This window comes from Oryctolagus cuniculus, chromosome 4, assembly GCF_964237555.1.
Source record: "Oryctolagus cuniculus chromosome 4, mOryCun1.1, whole genome shotgun sequence".
In the NCBI taxonomy this organism is placed as follows: Eukaryota; Metazoa; Chordata; class Mammalia; order Lagomorpha; family Leporidae; genus Oryctolagus; species Oryctolagus cuniculus.
In genome coordinates, this window is record NC_091435.1 from 133,331,731 (window position 1) to 133,356,236 (window position 24,506).

The 24,506-nt window shown below is 37.6% G+C and overlaps 1 pseudogene; it reads left to right on the forward strand.

The window, feature by feature from the left end:
• The first annotated feature begins 9,359 nt into the window (after positions 1 to 9,359).
• LOC100354447 (TAR DNA-binding protein 43 pseudogene) lies at positions 9,360 to 10,528 on the forward strand (annotated as a pseudogene).
• Positions 10,529 to 24,506: the final 13,978 nt, after the last annotated feature.

Genomic DNA, 24,506 nt, shown 5'->3' on the forward strand with positions numbered 1-24,506 from the left:
AGGATTAGAACCATCCTAGGTTCTTACAGCAGAGTGAGACTCTGGAGGGGAGAAAAGTCAACTCACTCTCATACAGATTGTAGCTATAGAGATATTTTAAGGCCAAGAACAAGAGAAGTTGAAGGCATTACTTTGAGTTATTTCAGTAATGAGAGAGGTTTAGATCTTTTAGAGGCATGATTGATCTGAGACAGTGGCTGGGAACTTGAAGAGAGAGACATTTTGAAATAATAGCTATAGGAATTGAAATAGTTACCTAGTGATGAATAAAAGAAATGTAAAGTCACCTGCCTGTGGAATCTTTCTGCAAAATGTCTTTTCAGACTTCATTTTCCACACGGGTGATAAGTTTTAAAATTTAGATATTTTATGTCAACCATGAAACCCTGAATTTTTCCCAGATGAATGCTAACAATGCTACCGGACCAAGTACTGAATATGATTTTGGATTGTTGAAAAGTATGTGATGGGCAAGAAAGCTGTGTGTGTGCTGTTTTGTGTTGTGATGGTATAAAATAACACCGTTCACAGAGTTTCACTCTGCATTGTTTTGGGTTTCACCAGATCATGTTCAGAAGTTTCTTAACGATTGTGCTAAATAATTAGACACATTATGAATTATTAAGCATTCACAATAATGTCTAGGTGGCACTACCTTCAGCAACCCAATGAGCACTGGATCATTGTCTTCAGTTTCAGGCTCTGGTGTCAGGGGAGGTCCTGGACTTGTGACTGGCATTGTGCCCAGCAACTCTCTAGATCTTTTGGAGCACATGATAGGCTTTAAACTATTCATTTGAGGTAGTTGATATGGTCTCAGGGGAAAATGAAGTGCCACCTGGTTTTAAAAATACTCTGCTCCGACTTTATGTGGCATCTGCAAAACACCCATCCTATGGGAAGTGAAAAAGGAAGCTTTTAAGAAGCACTTGGAGCCGGCGCCGCGGCTCACTAGGCTAATCCTCCGCCTAGCGGCGCCGGCACACCGGGTTCTAGTCCCGGTTGGGGCGCCGGATTCTGTCCCGGTTGCCCCTCTTCCAGGCCAGCCCTCTGCTGTGGCCAGGGAGTGCAGTGGAGGATGGCCCAGGTGCTTGGGCCCTGCACCCCATGGGAGACCAGGAAAAGCACCTGGCTCCTGGCTCCTGCCATCGGATCAGCGCGGTGCGCCGGCCGCAGCGCGCCGACCGCGGCGGCCATTGGAGGGTGAACCAACGGCAAAGGAAGACCTTTCTCTCTGTCTCTCTCTCTCACTGTCCACTCTGCCTGTCAAAAAAAAAAAAAAAAAAAAAAAAAAAAAAAAAAAAAAAAAGCAAGCACTTGGGCTCTTAAAATCACTTAAAATAATCTCTGTATTTAGCTTAGCAATAGACATGGATACACCACCTTGATACTAATGGTTAGAGATATACAAACTCAGTAAAATAATCACAATGACATACTATGACAATGCTGGGTGCCGTTTATTGAGAACTACCTATGTGACTGAATAACTTTATAATCCTTCATGTTAGAATTATTCCCATTTTACAGGTATGGAAACTGGGTCTTAAAGATAATTTCTAGTCATCAGAACGGTACCAAATGAGAAATCCAACATACAAACTTATTTCTGTTTCATTTTAATGTATTAATTTTCCTCTCAATAGAAAATGGTTATATGGAGCCAGTTTTGCATATGGAGCCCAAACATAGTTTGTAGAAGATTGTCCTTTTTCTTTATTGTCAGTCAATATAATACCCTCATGTAGTTAATTGAAAGTGTTAGAGTTATGATGACAGCAACATGTACAGAAGTCTAACCATTAGTAGATGTGTTTATGATCATGATGTTGTCCTGTTCCTTAGAGATTAGATGAACAATATAAAGAAAGCTATTATAATATTTACTATGATAAAATATTTTAAAGTATTTTTAAAAGATTTGTTTACTTTATTCTAAAGGCAGAGTTATAGGGAGAGAGCGAGAAACAGACTGAGAGGAAGGTCTTCCATCTGCTTGTTCACTCCCAAATGGCCCTATCAATCAGGGGTGGGAGGGGCCAAAGCCAAAAGCCAGAAGCTACATCTGGGTCACCCATGTAGGTGGCAGGGGAACAAGGATTTGGGCCACTGTTCACTGCTTTCCCAAATATATTAGCAGTGAGCTGGTTCAGAAGTGGAGCAGCTGGGACTCTGACCAGCATCCATATGCAATCCTGGCACTGCATGCATAGGTTTAATCTGCTGTGCCACAGTGCCAGCCCCCAAATATTGTATCTACCCAACTGCCCTTACTTGATTACAGGAATTATGTTTTCTGATATTTTTGAACTCACCATCTTGCCTAGCAAGTGAGAGATTCTTGATAAATTTTAAGAATGTCTGGTTCCCTAGGTCCACTTCTTCCAATATTAATATTTGTAAGTCATTTGTTAGAGAGTTGCCATGTCCATGGCTGTAAGATCAATCATATTCCTTTCTAGATGAAATCTGAATGGTTTAGATTAACAATTTGATGGCTAAACCACCACTCTAAACTTTTTCTTTGCTTTCTAGTTTATACTTTACCCTGGTCAAATACTTTGTTCCAGGAACTGTGCTGCTGCCTTGTGCATATGAAAACACTCTTTTTGTTGTTGTTGACCTTAGCCTCACTGCTCCTTGGTCCCGTTTCTCTCAGATCGTCTTCCTTCTGTCACTCTTTCTGGAGACTGAAGCCTAATCTTCCAACTCCAAGCTTCATAATTGGTTCTTGTACACCTGTGACAGAGGGTGATGCTAACATTCCACCTCCCAACACCTAAATACATTTCCTATAAGAATCTTTCCTTATGTCAAACCCTGCCTAGAGCCCTACTACTGGCGCTCTCTTGAGAACATGTCCTCTTCTGGTGCATGTTTTGTTCCTTCTCTAAGTCTTGACCTGAGATAAACCATGTGACTTGAACTGAGATTTTGACAAAAATTTTAATTGAGATTTAGCTCTAATTTTAAAAAATATTTTCATTAGGATACTGAATCATGTTTTCCTGTGGAGCAGTTGAAGGTAGCTAATTAGCTTTCTTTTCTTCATAGTCATATGGTAGGTAGGGAATGATGTGTTTAGTATTTCCTCTTCTTAAGTAGAACTAAGGAAGAGATGAACATGGCTGTTTCAGATCTTTTACACTTGTAGATGCACGATGCACTTGATCAACCTCAGATTCTCCATTCATAGGCTCTTAGAGTACCTCTATTTGTTTGCCATAGTTTACTCCTACGAGGTCATCAAAATTATAGCCACTGAGAATTGAAATGAATCTTCCAATAATTGATCCAAAATCCATGAAGAGTCCCTTTAACAGCAAAAAGCAAACATTCCTTAAGAAGTTTCAGTCAAACATACACACTAAATATGTGAGGCCAAATGAAGACTTGTTCTTTACTGCTGAGGAATTTACCAAACTGGAGATGTGGTAATGATGGGTTACCCATGAAGTCTATCCTGGAGTGTATAAGTGGGCAGCCATCACTGACATCAGAAATACATAATTCAATAGACACGTTCCCTTAGGGAAACTGTCCGTAATGGAGAGGATCACCTTAATTGTCACACCTAGCCTTTATGTCTGACATCTAGTGGCTACTCAAGGAATTGCAACTCAGAACATGAGCATGTTAGCTGGTAAAGAACACCCCACAGATGTGAGGTAGTTGAAATAAAAAAATGTATTCACACTGACTTCCTCTTTCACAGCATTAGACTTACCACATAGATCCTCCTTTCCACAACATTTTCAAAATATGATCCTAAAGAATCTCAATATTTCTTAAAGAATTATTTATTTATTTGAAAGTCAGTTACAGAGAGGCGTGGTGGGGGATCGGAGAGAGAGAGAGTCCTTCATCAGCTGGTTCACTCTCCAACTGCTGGTTCACTCTCCAAATGGCCGCAACAGCTGGAGCTGGGACGATCCGAAGCCAGGAACCAGGAGCTTCTGGGTCTCCCATGTGGGTGCAGGGATGCAAGGACTTGGGCCACCTTCCACTGTTTTCTCAGGCCATTGCAGAGATCTGGATCAGAAGTGGAGCATTCAGGACTCAAACCAGCACCCATATGGGATTCCGGCACTGCAGCTGGTGGCTTGATTCATTACACCATAGCGTTGGCCCCAGAATCACAATATTTTTAAGTTAGAGAATTATCATACCAATTTTATTTAATAATATTCTAATCATTGTGCATGGATATGAAAAAGAGCAAAACTTTGAAATTTCTAATTTTAATGAGGTTTTGCTGTAATATCAACCTGTTAGAAAGAATTTATACATATTTACTTTGGGTACAGTTTATCAGGTTCCCATCTTGAAAAATGTGGGGACATAATGTGAATTTATCTCACAAGCAAAACAGTGAAAGTGATTATAACTCAGAGATTTGCTTTGGGGGTTTAAAAGTTGAATGATGTAAATAATTTTAACAGTCTAGAATGTTAAAATGTTCTATTATTTCGGTGATCATGATAATAAACATGTAGATTTTAATGCATGCACATTAGTAATCTTGTTACCTAGGAGAGTATTATTTCTTCCACATATTAAGTATATCTACTTGAAGAATTCAAATGCTATATGCAATACTCAACAAAGTTGAAGTTATAGAGATTCTAAGTTTCAATGTCTACTCAGGCCCCTCTCATTCACATCTGTTATGTGCCTATCAAAGGTTATACGAGATGGTTGAGAATGACATTATCATCCGGGTTTCCCAGAACAGGAGTTGTGGCTCAGTGGGCACACCAGCATCACACATCAGATCGCCAGTTTGAATTCTGGCTGCTTTTCTTCCCATCCTTCTTCCTGCTAATGCACTGTGACAGGCTGCCCACACAACAGATATGTGGATCAAAGGCAGTGCCTGTGTGTACACCCAGCAGGATCCAAACAGCATGATCAGTATTTTCAATAATTTCCTATTCTTCTTGCAGAAAAAGTGAGTACACCATCACAAAAGTGAATGATGAACACCATAAACATAAAAATATGCACCAGAAATATGATGCTAAATATAAACATATATAAAATGCACTGAATATATGTACACATATGCATTTATTATGTTAGATAAAAAAAGGATTAGATACAAAATGATTCACAAAGAGTTCTAGAAGAACATGTTTTGAAAAAAAGCAACCATTTGAGCTGTAAAACTTCCAGATAGCCTTCATATGGACAGTTCTATTAAACAGTGAAAATATAAAATATTAAAATATAATGAGTGGGAAAGGAAAGAGTACCTGAAAGTTAAGGTATTGGAGGGAAATGGACATTTTGAGATTCGAGATTGTTTACAGCCCTTGTCTCTTCCATTGAGGAACCGTGTCTTTTGTTGTTATTTTTGTTGTTTGCTGTCTTTTTTTTCTTCATACTACTTACTGAACTCTTTTACTAAGTGTAGGGTTAAGCATATGATCATTAAATAAACCAAAAACAGATCTTTGTAAAAATTAAGAGAGAGAATGTGAGAGAGAGGAGGGGGAAGGGATGGGGCATGGGCAGGAGGAAAGGTAGGGATTTAGTGTCACTATGTTCCTAAATCTGTATATATGCAAAACAACAAACTTGTAAAACTTAAATAAAATTTTTAAAAACTTAATTAAATGGGATGATATATCAGCTTGTGTTAGATGCTGACAAAGATGCTCTGGAAAAAGTATACATTGTATAGAAGACCAAGCCAGCTGTCCCAGTGAAAAGACTTTGGTCTTGTGTAAAGTTTGCAAACTATTGAATTGTCAAGTCTTCTTGTTGGATGTTCTAGTACTCATTAAGAGTACATGCATTATATCACTTCTGGAAAAAAGATGGTGTTCCAAAGGAAAAAGAAAGATAATGTGTATTCCATTAAACAAATCAGCAGTCTCTAACAATACCAACAGATAATGCTACATCCTATAACTATTACCCTATAAAGGTATTTTGTGACATGGTCCACCTCTAATTTTACTTCCTTTGAAGCCAACTGTCAAATACATTTATTTCCAACTATTCAGACCTTTTACAAACACACATCTTTCTGTGATTGCCTTTAGGAGCACAACCTTAATTCAGGCTTTCTACACTCCTTCTGGTTTATGGTGATATTCAACTCGAGCAAATTCATTCATTGAAATCAATCTGTGGAAAAACTCACTGGTCTATAATTTAAGGTTATTTGACTGCTCAATGGCAAACAATTACATAACATAATCATTTATTGAGCCTCAATTTGCATTCTCTGAAATTCTTTTGCATACTCTATCATAGATGAGAGTAGAGAAAGAACAGAAAAATAGCAGAAAACTCCAGACAACTGGGCCAATTTATATCAAAAGTTATATGTGTAAGTTGAAAAGACTTTGCAAAATTAGGAAATTGATTAATGTCAGAATTGTGTAATATATTTCATATTTGTGTATATTTACACACAGACACATGTGTCTGCATGCATTCGTGTTCAGACACACACACACACACACACACACACACTTTATGTAATGAACTCATCAGGGAGCTCCTCCATAATCTAGGCTGAAATTTGCAGAGAAGTCAGTTTTTTTTTTTCTTTTTCCTGACACTATTACATCAAAACAGTATCCAGGCATTAGACAGTATTTATTAGCTTATAAGGCCAGAGATAATGATCCCATTCAATCAGAACACATGAATAATTCAATAGTCCTAACTTCACATAATTTCTGGCTCCACTTTCAAAATCGGCAAAAGAACCATTTGTACCATTTATTTATTTTTGGTGACAGTGGGAAAAAAATAAAGGAGGTTTTGTCAGGTGTGTGTGTGTGTATTTTCAAGACAGCTCCATGGCTGACTCATTTTGAGTTGGTCAAAGACAGTGCCAAAAGAACATGCATATGTATGTAAATGAAAAAAAATGACACTAAAAGAGGGATATACAACAATTAGCTCTATTAATTATTCTATATAAATTTATTGAAGGTATTTTAATCATGATGAAAGGTTTAGTATTATTTCTTATGCCATTGCTAGGAAACAATTATGATTTCTGTAAGACCATTGAGGCTATAATTTCAAGGGTCATTTTCTCAATGTGAAGTTTGAAAAGTGCATTTCAAAGAGGATGAACTGTTTTAAGTATCAAGGAAAATTTGAAATAATTTAATCTTAAGACGTAGGATATTGATGCTTCCCATTTTCTAACATAAATAATGAGAAGCAATGGAATAGGGCACATTTTCCCTCTAAAGCCGCTCTGTCCTTTAGAAGCTCCTGTAATGTCCAATATCCACACAGTCCAAAATGGACATTATACATAACATTGAACACTGAAAATGTGGTGAGTGCAACTGAAAAATTGAATGTTAAACTTTATTTACTTTTAATTAATTAAAATTCAAATTGTTACATGTTACTGTTGGCAAATATTTCCTAGTGATGCTTCTGTCCTTCAATAAGCTAATGACCTTTCCTAAAAATATAAAATGGCTAAAAATAATTTAGGAAACATAGAGGTTTAGATTGCTATTCTTTTTCTTGCTTATACTCTTGTATTGAGTTGTTTCTCACCACATTCACAATGTTCTGAAGAAGAATAACCTAATGTAAAAGTTGAAGAATGGGAGTCAGTGAGGTCAATTGATAGACCTGTCAGGTTTCTTTTAAGGTTTGAAAACAACCAGTATATTCCTTGTCTCAATCATTTGTCTATAGAAAGAAAGTTATTATTAAATCCTAAGACACAGATGTATTTGTTAACTTCCAGCTACAACCCATGTGCGTGCTGTGTGCTTGTGCATTCCTATTGGCCATTAATTAAGGGCCACTTGGGGAGACTTGATGTTCTTAAACTGGATTAGTGAAAGTGATCAAAAGAACCCATTGAGGTTTTTAATTTGAGTTTTACAAAATATGGTGTAGACTTTGAAAAGAACTTCCTAAATCAGACATCATTGGTTTCTTCATCATGGTCTTAAAATGAGAGTTGTCATTAAGAGGATTGGAGTAGAACCATCAACTCAATGTTGACACTAGTTACACAGTCACTGAAACATGATGTGCTGTATCAACAATCAGTGGCAAAATTCCAGAAACCAAATCTGGTAGTACTTAAGTATTTGGAGCTTAAGTTTGACACCAAAGATCACTCTCTATATAATAACCATAGTGGCTGATTTGGAAAGAATATCACAAGAGGCATTAATAAATATTTTTATAAGCATGTACTAATGGATTTATGAGTTGGGTAAATGGAGTGTTGTTAGACACAGATACAGTACTTATGTCTATTTTTGTACCATTATTGTTGTTTTGGTTAGAATTGACAGTTTTCCAAATTGTGATTTTTGTATATATCATTCCTCAACCTCTCAGAACCTTGCAGATTGCACATTCCTATTTTGTAAATGAATAAAAAAGATCAAAAACCTAACAAATTTCTTTATGGATTCATGGACAACAGTTGAAAGAAGGAAAAAGTACATGAATTCCTCTGTGGTTATTTGACCAGCAGGTGTTAGCGCTAAGTGAGTAAAGAACAATGTAGATCCAAAGCCCTTTCTTATCTTCAGCGCTATGTTCTCTCTCTAATCTTTAATATAAATTAAATGATTTTAAACATTTTTTCTAATTGATTTGTGAAAGAGAGGAAGAGGGAAATAGAGGGAGCAAGAGAGAGGGTGAGAGAGAGGAGACAGAGTCGGGGTGGGAGGAAAGAGAGAGAGAGAGAGAGAGAGAGACTCCCAGTTGCTGTTTAATTTTCTCAAATGCCCAGCTGATAGACTGAAGCAGGAGTAAAAAATTGAAACCAGATCTTCCTTGTGGTTGTCAGGAACCCAGCTACTTAAGGCATCACTGCTGCCTGTCTATATTTACATTAGCAGGAAGCTAGAGTCAGGAACCAGAGCCAGGGATTGAACCCAGGCACTCTGATGCAGAACCCGGGCACCTTAAATGGTGTCTTTTGGCACTCACACCAAAGTACCCAATATTTAAATATGTTGACAAATGTGTGTTTATTAACAAAAATGAATGTACATAATTCAGGTCACCTTTTAGAGGAGACATTTTGTCAAGGGTTTATTTGGAGGTTGTCTATGGAATCAGGTCGTTGATGAACCACCCAGTACAAAGCACAGCAGAATTTTTCAAAAATTAGGCTCAAAGAAAGTCATTTTTTGGTCAATATTTCTTTTCTAGCCATCCTTTATTGTTCATTTTCTTACTCAATATCAATGATTCTAATTTACTTCAGAAAACTCTTCATGATTTGGAAGTGACACTTTGTGGGAATGAAGTAGAGGTTGCTGTACTGCTGTTGGATCTCTGTATGCTTCCTTGTCTCCAATCGGCTCTCTTGTAGTGGCCTAGAGGAAAAACAAGAAAACATGTCCAAGTATATTTGGGTAAATGAAGATGTGAATGATGAGCTCATTGAAATACTAATAGATCATCGGAATGTGCTGCTGTCCACAGTGACAACCCAGTTTCCTGGAGCATGTTGGCTGTGCTACGGGAATCCCTTCAGTGATTGAGATGGGTCATGCTGGATATGTTGTCAAGAGGAGAGTTGGTGAGAGAGGTGCTTCACCAGCAGTGAAGGTGTAGAGAACAGTACAAAAAACATCTGAGTTAATAGTGTTGGCTATCTTATGGAAAACAAATGAACGGGATCTGAAAGAATATTTTAAAACCTTTGGAGAAGTTCTTATAGTGTAGGTCAAGAGAAATGTTAAAATTGGTCATTCCAAAGGGTTTGGCTTTGTTTATTTTAAAATTTGAAAACTAGGTGTCACAATGACATATGATAGCTGGGTAATGACATTACTATAAGCTTCTTACTATTAAGCAAAGCCCAAATGAGACGTTGAGAAGCAGAAAGGTATTTGTTGGGTATCACATGTAGGACATACTGCTGATAAGCTGTTGTGGTTCTTTTGCAAGTATAGAGAGGTGGTAGATGTCTTTATTTCCAAGAATTCAGAGATATTGGCTTTGTAATATTTTTCAAATGATCAGGTTTTGCAGTAACTTTGTAGGGAAGACTTGATATTTTAAAGGAATCAGTGTCCATGTATCCAATGCCAAACCTAATCACAATGCCAATAGATAGTAATAAGTGGGAGATTTGGTGATATTCCAGGTGGCTTTGGGAATCAGGATAGATTTGGTAACAGTAGAGGAGGTGGAGCTGGCTTGGGAAACAATCAAGGTAGTAATATAGGTGGGGAGATGAGTGTTAATGCTTTCAGCTTTAATACAGCCATGATGGCTGCAGCCTAGGCAGCACTGCAGAACAGTTGGGATATGATAGACATGGTAGCCAGTCAGCAGAACCAGTCAGGTACATCAGGAAAAAAAACAAAGTCAAGACAACATTCAGAGGGAGCCCAACCAGGACATCGGCTCTGGAAATAACTTTTACATTGGCTGCAATTCTGGCGCAGCAATTGGATCGATATTAGCATTCAACACAGAGTCAGGCAGTGGTTTAACAGTGAGTGGCTTTGCTCATTCGTGGAATATAGACAGTGTACTGTGGTTTATTGGTATATAATGGTGGAAATTAATTTTTTTTCTAAACTCATGGTAAGTAGATTGTAAAATACATATGTACTAAGAATTTTCAAAGTTGGTTTGCTTTGTTTGGAATATATTCAGCAGTATTTTTGACATTTTTCTTTAGAAAAAAAGTAAGAACAAAAGGAATTTTATAAGTTTTGCTACATAAAGCATTGAAAAAATTGAGTGATTGAAAGTGAACTACTGTTTGCCTAATTGGAAAACAAATACACTACAATTGATATCAAAAGGTCCTACTGTAATATTTTATCCCTAGATGTCAAATTAATTATTTGCATATTTAAAGTGGAAACCATTGATTTATAACTATATTCTTTTCTCCATGTTTTAATTTGAGCCCCACAATATGGATTTTTTTCATTAGGAAAATCTGCCTTTTGGGAGATCATGGTGTCACAGTGTTTGTTATTTTGAGTTTGTTTTTAAACACTTGTCTCCTTTCATATAAAAAAAGGATAATATGTAGCCGTCATTTAATCTCTGTAGTTATTCTCATTGCAAATATTTAGGGAAGAAGTACTTCATTCAAACTAGTGCTATAAATATTTTGGCATGGTAATACTTCTGTATACATGTTTTCTCATTCAAGAATTAGTCATTATGAGATCCCAAGATGGCAGAATAGGAAAAGGGAGGACTGTTCTAACCTATGGAAAAATAATAAAATATTTTTGCCAGCACCACAGCTCAATAGGCTAATCCTCTGCCTGTGGTGCTGGTACCCCAGGTTCTAGTCCTGGTCAGCGTGCCAGATTCTGTCCTGCTTGCTCCTCTTCCATTCCAGCTCTCTGCTGTGGCCCAGGATTGCGGTGGAGGATGGCCCAAGTCCTTGCGCCCTGCACCCGCATAGGAGACCAGGAGGAAGCACCTGGCTCCTGGCTTCGGATCAGTGCTGTGCACCTGCTGCAGCACACTGGCCGCAGCGGCCATTGGGGGGTGAACCAACGGAAAAGGAAGACCTTTCTCTCTGTCTCTCTCTTTCACTGTCCACTTCACCTGTCAAAAAATATTTTTAAAAAATGTTTAAAAAAGCGTATTCTCATGGAAGAGTTGGAGGTAAAACTATACTGAAGACTCTCCCAACAACGAAAAACCCAGGACCAAATTGCTTCACTGTTGAATTCTACCACAATTTTAAAGAACTAATTCCAATAACTTTCAAATTTTTCAAAATAAAAGGAAAGGGAGGAAATCCTCCTAAGCTCTTTCTATGATGCCAGCATCACCTTAATTCCTTAATCAGAAAAAGATACAATGATGAAAGAGAACTATTGACCAATATTCTTGATGAACATAGATATAAAAATCCTCAACAAAATATTAGCTAATCTAATCCAACATACTTCAGAAGTATAAATGATGAAAACCTTAAGCAAATTGGGTTCCTCATCACAATCAAGGCAACTTATGTCAAACCCACACCCTGCATCTTATTGAATGAGGAAATTGCGAAGCACTTTTACTAAGATCCAGAATCAGACAACAATGCCCACTCTCACCATTGCCATTCAGTATAGTCTTGGAAATTTTAGCCAGAACCATTAGACCAGAAAAAGAAATCCATGGGATACAAATTGGAAAGGAGGAAATCAAATTATCACTATTTGCAGATAACATAATTCTACATATAGGGGATCCAAAAGACTCCCCTAAGACTACTAGAACTCATAAAAGAGTTTGGTAAACTTGCAGGATATAAAGTAAACACATGAAAGTTAATATCCTTTGTATAAAAAGACAATGCTATTGCTGAGATAGAACTTCCAAGATCAATCCAATTCAAAATAGCTACAAAAAATTTTAATACCTTGGAATAAGTTTAACACCTTGGAATAAGTTTAACCATAGAAGTAAAAATTCTTGAAGAAGGAATTAGAAAACATTCAAGAAAGAATTAGAAGACATAAAATTGGAAAAATCTTCCATGTCCATGGATTGGAAGAATTAACATTATCACTATCAGAAGCAATTTACAGATTCATTGCAATGTCAATCAAAATACCAATGACATTCTTTTTAGATCTACAAAAAGTGATGCTAAAATTAGTATGGAAACACACTAGACTCCAATGGTAAAAGCAATCTTCTACAACAGAAACAAAGCAGCATGTGTACTCAACAATTATAATCAAAATATCATAATATTGGCACAAGAATAGACATATTGACCAATGGAACAGACTAGAGACTCTATGAATTAATCTACACATCTAAAAGCAATTTATCCTTGAAAAAGGAGCTAAAATGGATCCCTGTAGCAAGGACACCATCTTCAACAAATAGTGCTGGGGAAACTGAATAACCACATGCAGCAGAATGAATAAAGACCACTACCTTCCACCTTCCACAAAATCCACTCAAAATTGATTAAGGACATAAATCTATGACAGCATACCATCCAATTACTAGAGAACATTGAGGAAACTCTGTAAGATATTGGGATAGCCAAAGCCTTCTTGAAAAACACCTCAGAAGCCCAGGCAATCAAAGCCAAAATTGATAAATGGGATTACATCAAGCTGAGAAGCTTCTGCACTGTAAAAGAAATACTCAGCAAAATGAAAAGTCCACCAAGAGAATGGGAGAAAATATTTACAAAATATGAACCTGGTAAAGAATTAAAATCCAGGATCTATAAAGAGCTCAAGAAACTCAACAACAACAAAACCAACAATCTAGTTAAGAAATGGATGAAGGATTTGAACAGGCATTTTTCTTTTTTTTTTTTTTTTTACTTTTTTTTTTTTTTTTTGACAGGCAGAGTGGACAGTGAGAGAGAGAGAGACAGAGAGAAAGGTCTTCCTTTGCCATTGGTTCACCCTCCATTGGCCGCCGCGGCCAGCGCACCACGCTGATCTGAAGGCAGGAGCCAGGTGCTTCTCCTGGTCTCCCATGGGGTGCAGGGCCCAAGCACTTGGGCCATCCTCCACTTCACTCTCGGGCCACAGCAGAGAGCTGGCCTAGAAGAGGGGCAACCGGGACAGAATCCAGTGCCCCAACCAGGAGTAGAACCCGGTGTGCCTGTGCCGCAGGCAGAGGATTAGCCTATTGAGCCACGGCACCAGCCTTGAACAGGCATTTTTCAAAAGAGGAAATGCAAATGGTCAATAGACACATGAAAAAATGCTCAGGATCACTAACCATCAGGGAAATACAAATCAAAATTACAATAATATTTCACCTTGCTCCAATTATAATGGCAGAAATCAATAAACAATAAAGGCAGGTGAGATTGTGGGGAAAAAGGGTACTCTAATCCACTATTGGTGGGAATGTAAACTGGTGCAGCCACTGTGGAAGATAGTATTGATATACCTCAGAAACTTGAATATAGATGTACCATATTACCCAACTTTTTCACTCCTGGGAATTTACCCAAATGAAATGAAATCAGCATATGAAATCATTATATGTCCCCCCATGTATGTTGCAGCTCAATTCACAATAGCTAAGACATGGAATCAACCCAGATGTCCATCAACTGAAGCCTGGATGAAGAAAGTATGGTATATATACAGTTTGGAATGCTACACAGTGATTAAAAAAATGGATTCTTCAGCTCTCTGTTGCGGCCCGGGAAGGCAGTGGAGGATAGCCCAAGTGCTTGGGCCCTGCACCCGCATAGGAGACCAGGAGGAAGCACCTGGCTCCTGGCTCCTGGCTCCTGGCTCCTGGCTTCGGATCAGCGCTGTGTGCCCGCCGCAGCGTGCCGGCTGCAGTGGCCATTGGGGGGTGAACCAATGGAAAGGAAGACCTTTCTCTCTGTCTCTCTCTGTGTCTAAACTCTGCCTGTCAAAAAACAAATCAAAAAAAGGAACCCTCCCTTTTGTAACAAAATGGATGCAACTGGAAACCATTATACTTAGGGAAATCAGCCAGTCCCAAAAGAGAAATATCATATGTTTTCCCTGATGTGTGGTGACTAATAGCATACCTAAAAGGTAATCTATAGGAGTGAAATTGACATTTTGATATTTAATGATTGTTTACAGCCCTTATATCGACAGTTGAGGAGCAGTATTTTTTTTTCATATTATTTATTGAATTTTGTACTTAGTGTTGGGATAGTCTTATAAGTTTAAGTGAAATCAAATTTGTGTATCTTAAATAAAATAGAAATAAATAAATAAATAAATTGGTTGGGCATCATGCTGAAAAGGTTGTGTCTTTGACCGTGTGTGTCCCATTTTTATCCACTACTCTTTATTTCATGGAGTTGTATCAACACTATGAACATAAGTCCGATATGGAACTAGAAGGCTGTTTGAACTTTTGAAAGCTTGTATGGGATTCATGGTGGTGCTAAGGCATGAAAGGCTAGTATGAGCGAGCTAAGGAGACAGTGTGTGCAGAGACTTGGTGGTACATAATGGATGTGTTTTAACTTGGCAAGATGTGTATCTCAACCCTGTGGCTTTGGTGTGACAGTGTGTAGAGAGCAATGATAGCAAATAATGCACAAGTGCTTTTTTCATTCAAAGGACATCCATGTCTGTTGGAAGACTTTAAGTGAGTCTTGTTCTTAGATAACTCATGTTCACTGAATTTGTTAAGTGACGTGACACTTGTATATAGCCTGCCCCTTTGTCAACGGCTGTGAATGCTGTATAGTGTGTGTTCTCCTCTGTTACTTACTGTAAGCGTGACAATGTGAGCTGAAGCTGCTGGGGTGAGAATGTGGATGGGAGTTGTGCTGTTCTTTGCAGGAGTACTTGAAAGCAGAGTTCACCAGTGAGCTCAGTTGTCTCAAAGAAAGGTGGACGTTCAAAGTCTGCTAGCTACCCATAGCAATGATGATTGAATAGAGGGCCAAGCCCTATAAGAACAGTTGATTTCATCTTGTTTTGCTCGGCAAAGACCTTTTTTCTAATTAAAGCCGTATTCAGTTTCCAGGTGTTAGGAAATAAACCTATTTCATGGAGACTGACGTTTAATTCACTACAGTCAGTAAGGAATGCCTTCTTATTAAACCTTATCACCCCCACACAATTGGTCCAGAACAGCCCTCAAAATAATTCTAATTAGGCTATAATTAATTCATAACAATTTTCAGAAACCAAAACAGGAAGTCAAATCCTAAACCTAACTAGGAGTCAGTATGTGTCACGACTGATGTCACAGAACTAACCCTTAGGCTGCCTGCCTGGGTCACAACCTCACCCACGAGCTTTGTCTGAGGGCAGTTTGTGAACCTCTGCAAACTCTACTTATCTCATCTGTGCAGTAGGAAGAATATCTCTCCCAAACTGTTAATAAAAAGATTAAATGAAAGCTAACCCACATCAGGGTTCTAGACATGAAGGCAGCTCTAAACATTGTCATCAATTACCTGAAGCAACTTGGGATGATTCTGATACAGTTTTATACCTCTCTATCCATCTGGCAGTCTGTGTGTATATATATATATATATATATATATATATATGTATATCTATATATATGTATATCTATATATAAAGAGTTGTAGAGAAGATCAAACTAAACTGCCAGAAATATGGAGGCTTATTCAGAAGTCATCTTCCTGAGCAATAACAAATAAAATGAGCATTGTTGTTTTTGCCAACAGGCACTGTAAACATTCATTCATCTGTGCATTCTTCATGGAGCACAATTACTTCTGGAATTGTGATAAAAACAAAATATCGAAAGAGTATTTGGGAAATTTCAGCAGTCAAAAATTTATATTTGATTCAAGGTGATAAGAGTTATATATAAATTGCAATAGGCATACTTGACACTTTTAATAGGAAAGTTAATAAAAATGTGAGATTAGAGGGAAATTCAGCAAGCATGCAATTTGGAAGGTGGGGAAAGAAAGAAAAGTTAGAAAATTATTTGTCAAATTACAGCATATTATGGTTGGAGAAGGATAGGTCTACAAATCAGGGAGAAATCTGAAGAGTGAATTCGATCTTTCCTTTAAACGGCACAATATCCTCATCTATACAGTGAGTATCTATATTATTGGGTGCTGTAGGAGTGAATTATATAATGTATTTGGTACCTGGTGAAAGATAAATAATTAATTATTTAGTTATTATAATTGCTATCAGAAAATTTCCTGGCACATATTAGAAGTTTAATAAGCCATGGTTTCTGGCCAGTGCCCTGGCTCACTAGGCTAATCTTCCTTCTGCGGCACCAGCACCCCAGGGTTCTAGTCCCGGTTGCTCCTCTTCCAGTCCAGCTCTCCTCTATGGCCCGGGAGGGCAGTGGAGGATGGACCAAGTCCTTGGGCCCTGCACCCGCATGGGAGACCAGGAGGAAGCACCTTGCTCTTGGCTTCAGATTGGCGCAGCATGCCGGCTGTAGCGGCTATTTGGGAGGTGATCCAATGGAAGGAAGACCTTTCTCTCTCTCTCTCTCTCTCTCTCTCTCTCTCACTAACTCTGCCTGTCAAAAAAAGAAAAAAAGTCATCGTTTCTTTCCTTCTTCTGGATGGTAAGTCCCATTTCACAACTGTTTCATTGCGGAAGCCATTTGTATCTGCACCACCATTCCCTGCTGCATTTCCATAATCTATAAAAATAACACACATATATTAAAATAATATATTTCTGGGGCCTTTGCTGTGGTGTAGCAGGTAAAGCTGCCGCCTGCAGTGCCAGGATCCCATATGGGCGCCTGTTTGAGTCCCAGCTGCTCTACTTCCAATCCAGCTCTCTGCTATGGGCTGGGAAAGCAGTAGAAGATGGCCCAAGTCCTTGGGCCCCTGCACCCGGGTGGCGGCCCTGGAAGAAGCTCCTGGCTCCTGGCTTTGGATTGGCGCAGCTCCAGCCATTGTGGCCAATTGGGGAGTGAACCAGCGGATGGAAGACCTCTCTTTTACTTTCTGCCTCTCCTTCTCTCCCTGCGTAACTCTGACTTCAAATCCATAAATAAATCTTCTAAAGAATAATCTATTTCTGTATTTTCTTCTCTACTGCATCATAGTCTCTGAAAATATGTCTTACACATGTACTGGAAATACATCTGATTCATGAGTATTGGCTGATCATATAGTAAAATGCCTAGCACTTACTTGGTGAATGTTTCTTGAACTTTTAAGATTTCTAGGACACATTTTCATTACCCCCCAATCTTATGAGCTATGAAGGTATACTAATACTCTCTAAGGAAATTCCATATAGATAACTTCAGAATGTTAGGGCGAAGCCCTTCTACTGCAGTTGTATTAGTTTTCCTTTGCTGCATAACATGATTACTACAAATTTAGAACTTGAAGCAATACATATTTTAGTTTTTTTTCATTTGTACACATGTATTTTATATTTCATTGATGCATAGTAATTGTGCATACTTGTGGAGTATAATAATAGGCATATCCATCACCTCAGATCATTTTTAAATTTCTTTGTATTAGGAACATTCAAATCCTATTAGCTCTTTTGAAATACATGAATACAGATAGTTGTTGGCAACCATAGATATAATAGTATGCTGTAGTACATTAGAAGTTATTCCTCTTATCCAATTGCACCCTTTACACATTAAGCCCCACCACCTGTATCCATACCTCTGTCACATCTTTCCAAGGCCTAGTAACCATAGTTCTAGTGTCCTCTTTTATAAGTCCAACTTTTCAGCTTTCACATAATCATATAAGTAAGAACATTCAGTATGTGTTTTCTGTGCCTGATTTGTTTCATTTAGCCACTGTTCTAAAATTACATCCTTGTAAAGAATCACATACAGTTATATTTCAAAAAGCCTGTGGAGAAATGGTATTAAAAGAGAATTTTATATTGATGCAAACAAATTTTGAAATCTATGTATAGCTTTTCAATAACATGTATGCTCCAGGTACTATAAAAGATCTCATCATATGTCTTGACTTCCAATTTTTTAACATCAAAATTAAATTATCTTTCATTCCATTTTAATTAACTTAATGATGTATTTTTATTTCTTACCTCATGTTTTGGGCATGACTTACCCAGATTCTTTTGTTTAGAATCTCATGAGGGTATGACTAAGGTGTCAGTAGGGGCTGCATTCCTTTCAGTGGTCCAACTAGAAAACAATTTACTTCCCGGATCCTCAAGTTGTTGGTAGAGTTAATTTGTTTGCAACACCAGTACTCAGGGTAACCTTATTCTTCAACACCATTAAGCAAGAGACTCTAGAGTAAAACTACCAGCAGTATGGAATCTTAAATAATGTGAAGCAATTACAAGAATGATATCTTTGATAACATAATCATGGTAGTGACATCCCATCACCTTTGTCAATACCCTAGCAATATTAGGGGTATCCAAAAGTTCTCTACTTCAGAATTCCGAAGAATCATTCTTAGTATTTTATTCTTTGTGTTTTCATTGAAGATTCAAGATCAGATCATAATAATAGTATACAGAGCTGCTATAGGCATTACAAATTTAAAAAATAGAACAAAGAACACAAAAATATTTCTGTTGTTATAATTCCCTGTGTTAGAAATCATGTAACTGAAGCATATTACTCTATGAATTTGTATCTATTAGTTGATTTATTATGGTAGAACCATCATTAAGAAGATAATTCATCACATTAGAAGAGCTGTAGTGTGTGTTATAAATTACTATAATAATACACTGCACCTGATTGTTATTAATTTTTGTGCTGTCTGATTTATTATAACATTAAACCATTTGTGTTTGAAGAGAGACAAATAGAAGTTTATTTTCTTGAGCCGGCGCCGCGGCTCAATAGGCTAATCCTCCACCTTGCGGCGCCGGCACACCGGGTTCTAGTCCTGGTCGGGGCGCCGGATTCTGTCCCGGTTGCCCCTCTTCCAGGCCAGCTCTCTGCTGTGGCCAGGGAGTGCAGTGGAGGATGGCCCAGGTGCTTGGGCCCTGCACCCCATGGGAGACCAGGAAAAGCACCTGGCTCCTGGCTCCTGCCATCGGATCAGCGCGGTGCGCCGGCTGCAGCGGCGGCCATTGGAGGGTGAACCAACGGCAAAGGAAGACCTTTCTCTCTCTGTCTCTCTCTCTCACTGTCCACTCTGCCTGTCAAAAAAAAAAAAAAAAAGAAGTTTATTTTCTTGGTTCTGAGATGTATTGGACACAAGATGCTCAAGAATAATAATTAGAAATTGGCAGTTATATTTTCTGGGCCAGTCTGTTATTGTCTGGATATCATAATTTAAATAAAATCCCTAACTTTTTGAAAGTCAGTCTATATTATAGAGCATGAAGGTGTTAGTGAGGCTGACCTGGGCTGTAATATTTGCCATCTCCTTAACCCCAGGTTATATTTAGCAATCTCTGTAGACATTTTGGGTTGTTATAACCAGGAACTTGGTACTGATAACCAGTGGCTAGAACAGTGGGATGCTATCAAATATGCCACAATGAACAAGAGAGCACTTCCTTCCTAACTAAGGATTCTTTGGTCCAAAATTTACAAAAGCTTTTTAATAAGGTATGAAGGGAGAACAACGGGCAAAATCTCAAAATATGAGGGAGTAGGGCATTCATATCATTTGAAGAAGAGCATTCAGACAGAAGGGATTGGCAAGAGCAAAGGGTCAAATCCAAAGTGTGACTGGCATGATTAAGGAAAATATTTTGTTTAAGGGATTTTAAATGATACCTTGAAGTTTTTCCTTAAGGCTCATGAGGCCCAACGCAAATATTTAAGTAAAACTTTATTGCCTTTCAAGTTAATCCCTACTTCTTCTATGAGGCCAGCATCACCTTATTTCCAAACCCCCCCCCAAAAAAAAAATATCAGAGACTGAGACTATCCCTGATGAACTTCGATGCAAAAATCCTCAACAAAATACTAGCCATCAATTTCAAAAACACATCAGAAAAATCATTGCCCTGGGCCAGGTAGGATTTACCCCTAGTGTGCTGGGATGGTTTAACATACACAAATCAATAAATGTGATACATCAGATTAACAAACTGAAGAACAAAAATCATATGATTATCTCAAGAAATGCAGAGAAAGCATTTGATAAAATACAACATCCTTTCATGATGAAAACCTTAAGCAAATTGGTTATAGAAGAAATATACCTCCACACAATCAAAGCAAAATATGATAAACCTACAGCCAACATCCAATTGAATGGGGAAAAGCTGGATGCATTTCCATTAAGACCTGGGACCAGACAAGAATGTCTACTCTGATCATTACTATTCAATGTAGTTCTGGAAGTTTTAGCCAGAGTCCTTAAACATGAAAAAGAAACCAAAATTATACAAATAGGAAAGGAGGAAGTCAAATTATCCCTGCATGCAGGTGATATGACCCTATTAATAGGGGTACCAAAAAACTCCACAAATTAATTTTGGAGCTCATAAGAGAATTTGGTAAAGTTGCAGAATATAAAACCAACACACAAAATTTAATAACATTTGAATACACAAATACTTCCATGACTGACAATCGCTACAAAAAAATTTAAATGCCTTGGGATAAATTTAACCAAGGATGTCAAAGATCTCTACAAAGAAAATTATACAATATTAAAGAAAGAAATAGAACCCAAAAAATGGAAAATTTTCCATGTTCACAGATTGGAAGAATTAATATCACCAAATGTTCACATTACCCAAACCAATTTATAGATTCAAGGAAATCTCAGTAAGTGCATGGACTCTAGAAGTTGTGGAAGCCAAGAAATGGGTGCTTCCCTAAAATCTCCTAAAATAGAGCAAGGACTTGTTCATATCTTTACTCCTGTGCCAGATTTCAAAATTGCATAATTATAGAACAATTGTATTCTGTAAGCCATCAAGGATGTAGTAACTGCTATGGTATATTTTATATACAGTGATTTTTCTACTTGCTACTTGTTTAATTCTTTATGTTATGAAAGATTGAGCTTGTGATTATACTGTAAATCGAAAATATGTCATTGTGAAAATTAAACAAAAAATAAGAAAGGAAGGAGTAAAGAGGATGAGAAGTATTAACTAGAATTTCTCCTAAGTACCACCTCCATAATGAGATCTTTTTGTTTAAACATTGTGATTCTAAATTCAAACTTTTATTCACTGAAGCAACTTAGAGCACTACTGTTTTGACTAGTACTATGAAAAATGATGATAATAGCAGTAAGTCATCTTCATAAAGTTACATGTAATTTCTTTTGATTCTTACAAAAATGCTGGGAAAGAGATCAAGGATCCGATATGTCTTCTGTAAGTTGTTATTGTTGCAAGTGGAACTATAACTCCAATTGAAGGATTGCATTCCTTTGCCTCATACATTAATTAATTTATTAATTCTTTCGTTAGTTTATCAAATAGTTACTGAATACTTATAATATGCTAGGCACTGTGCTACCACATCTTGTAATAGCATATTATATGTTTATTTTGTCATATATTTAGATTGCTATTGATTTATATTAATGGCAAAGTAGTATGCCATACTCTATTTTCCTATTTGCTCATGTCATAGGGAAAATGCAACACTTTGTAAGGCTCCAAATGGGAACTTAATTTTCAGAAACATGATCAATTTAAACAGGTATAAAGGGCAAAAGTCATTCATATAAGCATCCTGTCCACATACACAATGTTAACTAGCTCTTTCACTTTTATCACATGCCCTATGTACTATTTTACATCGGGGAAAAATCAACACATGATCTTGCATCTAACAAAAAAAGCAATACTCGAGTAACTCACTTCTTTGATATAATACAAACAATGGATTCCTGAATGCTATTTTAAGCTTGACTCAAGTATCTACTAGTCAATTATTCTCATTAGAGTTAATCAGATTAGCTTTTCCTAAACTTATTTGACCATAAAGTTTTCCTAATCACTGAAGACTCATCAATCCTAATGCCTGCTTGCAGAAGAGTTAGCAAAAAGTTGTCTCAGAAAATCTAATAGCTTCATAAGTTAATACTCATCTAATTTACATGTTTAATATAGAACAAATACAAGATACATCATAAATACACAGTCTGAAACACAAGTGATTTTTTAAAAAATTTTTGACAGGCAGAGTTAGACAGTGAAAGAGAGATACTGAAAGAGTTATAGACAGTGAGAAAAAGACAGAGAGAAAGGTCTTCCTTCCGTTGGTTCATTCCCCTAATGGTCGCCATGGCTGGCGCTGTGCTGATCCAAAGCCAGGAGCCAGGTATTTCCTCCCAGTCTCCCATGCGGGTGCAGGGACTCAAGCACTTGGGCCATCCTCCACTGCCCTCCCGGGCCACAGCAGAGAGCTGGACTGGAAGAGGAGCAACCAGGACTCGTACCCGGCACCCTACCTGGAACTAGAACCAGGGGTGCTGGAGGATTAGCCAAGTGAGCCACGGCGCCAGCCACAAGTGATTTTAAAAATGAGCTATGATGAGATGATTATTGCAATGCATGTGATTGGTCAGTTTAGGTGCCATGCTTCATACAATTCGCATATAATTTTCTAGCCACCTCTGATGAGATGCAGCTCAGAAAAGTCTGTCAAAGTAGCTGCATACTGATCTGTAAATTTTTGAACCTGCTTATATTTCTGTTTTTCAGTACTAGCAGCACCAGGTTCTCTTGCAGCTGTATATTGTGTTCCAGAAAATTTATCAATACAACGTAAAACACAGTTTGGGAAAAGCTAGTCACTTTTCTCCCTGCTTGGCTTCCAGTCACGATGCTGATGCAACAACAATGAAGGGAGGTTTTGTAAATACAGAGTTTCTCTGTGGCAGTGTTTATCTTTGGCGGCATTCCAAAATGAAACATAAATTATGTCTGCATAATCATTTCCTTTGTTCCTTTTCATTGGCCTATGTCATTGATAATGTTCAGTGCATGGAGTCACAAATCATAAAATCGTAACATGTCAACTTTTAGGCACTTATATACTAAATTTGTTTTTATAATGTGCCACAGTTGAGCACACAAATATAAAAGCTGGATTTCCACGTGCAAAATGAATAGAAGGATTCTTTGAAAATTCAGAGTCTGTGAACAGAAAAAGCAAAAATGGGGTTTGTACAATTGAGCTCCTCTTCATTAATGGAATTTACGCCAACATTTACCTTCCTTTATATCTGCTTACCTATTCCTTATACTTATTTCTTGACACTCACAATCAGATTAGCCATGCCTCTGCTGTCCTTCCTAATGAATACACAGCTAGTGTCCAAACACAGCAATTTATCCCACTCTAATGCATTTTTATTTGTCTTTCTGTGTTTCCAACTGGATTGTAAAATCTCCATGGTCAGAGACCATCTTTCTAGTTCACTAGTATATCTTCAGTGCCTAGTATGGTATCTGGTTTGCTCATATCTACAGCTATATATCTGTATATTTATACTTATATGTTTATCTTTCTGGGCACGAGACCACCTACAGCAACGATAAGGATATAATCATACTATGACAATTCTGGCACTGATGACATGTTGACAATCTTCTGATGGCCGTCATTTCCTGAAATGAGAGTCAATCAGATTTCAGATACATATGTGCTTTGCTAAAGTACTGTATTTTTTCCTTCACATCCTCCCTTTCTGTCCTTTTAACTGCTAGCTTTCCTTCCTTCCTCCCTGCCTTTCTTTCTCCTTTCCTTGATTCCTTACATCCCTCTATTCTTCCTGCTTTAAGATTGAGTTATTGTTTAGTAAAGAACATTTGCTACCACACACTTAAGTTCGGGGAAGCACTGGTAAGCTGAAATTCTGTGTTGTTGTTATTACTGTTTTTAAATAGGCCATGTTATGTGGCCATTATTATGAAAAACAATGGCAATAATTTCCATCACATTTTTTTCAGGTGCACCTTTGAGTATCTCAGATGCTTCTCATTGAATTTGCAGGTGGTGGATTTCAGAAAGGAGTTAAAATTGATACCTACAAATTGTATATGTGAATGGAGTACCATTTGTAAATTTCAATTCATGAAAACCTTTTGTGATATTCAACCAGGGCAAATATATCTATCTCCTCAAACATTTATCATTACTTTATGGTGAAGACATTCAAAATTCTTTCTCCTAGC